Source organism: Canis aureus, chromosome 6 (assembly GCF_053574225.1).
Source record: "Canis aureus isolate CA01 chromosome 6, VMU_Caureus_v.1.0, whole genome shotgun sequence".
Classification (NCBI taxonomy): Eukaryota; Metazoa; Chordata; class Mammalia; order Carnivora; family Canidae; genus Canis; species Canis aureus.
Genome location: NC_135616.1, coordinates 9707359 through 9708256, shown reverse-complemented (window position 1 = coordinate 9708256; position 898 = coordinate 9707359). Strand labels below are relative to the sequence as shown.

Genomic DNA, 898 nt, shown 5'->3' with positions numbered 1-898 from the left:
AAAGGAACTAGCAAAGGATGCTGAGACTGGGTAGGAAAAGAGGTGGAAGGAAAACCAAAGAGAGTATGAAATCTCAAATGATAAAAAAAAGAGAGAATATTTTAAATAGAAAGAGTGCTTATGAATACAAATATTTCAGAGAAGTGGAACAACATAATGACCTGAAGTGACCATTCAGCATGAAAGCAGAATAATCACATATGTTCTCGACAAAACTAGATTCCATGAAGATGGAGAGTGGCAGATGGATTACAGTGGTTTGAAGAATGAATAAAAGTGAAGCAGGAAGCAGGGTTCTTCTGAGAAGCTTGGTGGTAAAGGGAAAGGAAGAACCGAGGCTGCTAGCTATGTCAACCTAGGTCCCACATCCAGGAAGGGTTTCTTTTGTTAAGACGGAAATACTGAATGTAATTAGGTGTCATGCCAAAGATTCCTTTAAAGAGGGAAATAATAATATAGCATGAAGAAAGTGGATGGTTAATAGACTAGATTCTAAGAAGGCAAAACTGGATGAGATCCAGCAGAAAAAAAAAGGGTGGGGGGAAGATAAGCCTCGAAGGGGGGCAGGGGCCTCATCGTGCCACAGTGAGAACAAATTTGCATGTCATCCTTGCACGGAGGCCATGCTAATCTTCCCTGTAGCATCCCAGTTTTAGTACATGTGCTGCCAAAGCAAGTGCATCACAGTGAGAACAAAGAAGGGGGAAAACAGGAATGCTGATAAAGTTAAGCTCAGAGCTATAGGAAGTTGTGAGAATTCCCATTATACTGTTCTCTGCCTATTTTGTCCTCTCAGTTCACTAAGAGTCAAAGTCATTTGCTGAGAATAAGATTAAATCCTAGCCTAGTGGGTTTGAAGAAAAATTCGATTAAAAAAAATAGCATCAACAGAGAAAGA

At 40.0% G+C, this 898-nt stretch overlaps 1 pseudogene; it reads right to left on the bottom strand.

Annotated features, from left to right (window-relative positions):
• Positions 1-592: 592 nt before the first annotated feature.
• Positions 593-676, bottom strand: LOC144316595 (U6 spliceosomal RNA; annotated as a pseudogene).
• Between the last annotated feature and the right edge of the window lie 222 nt (positions 677-898).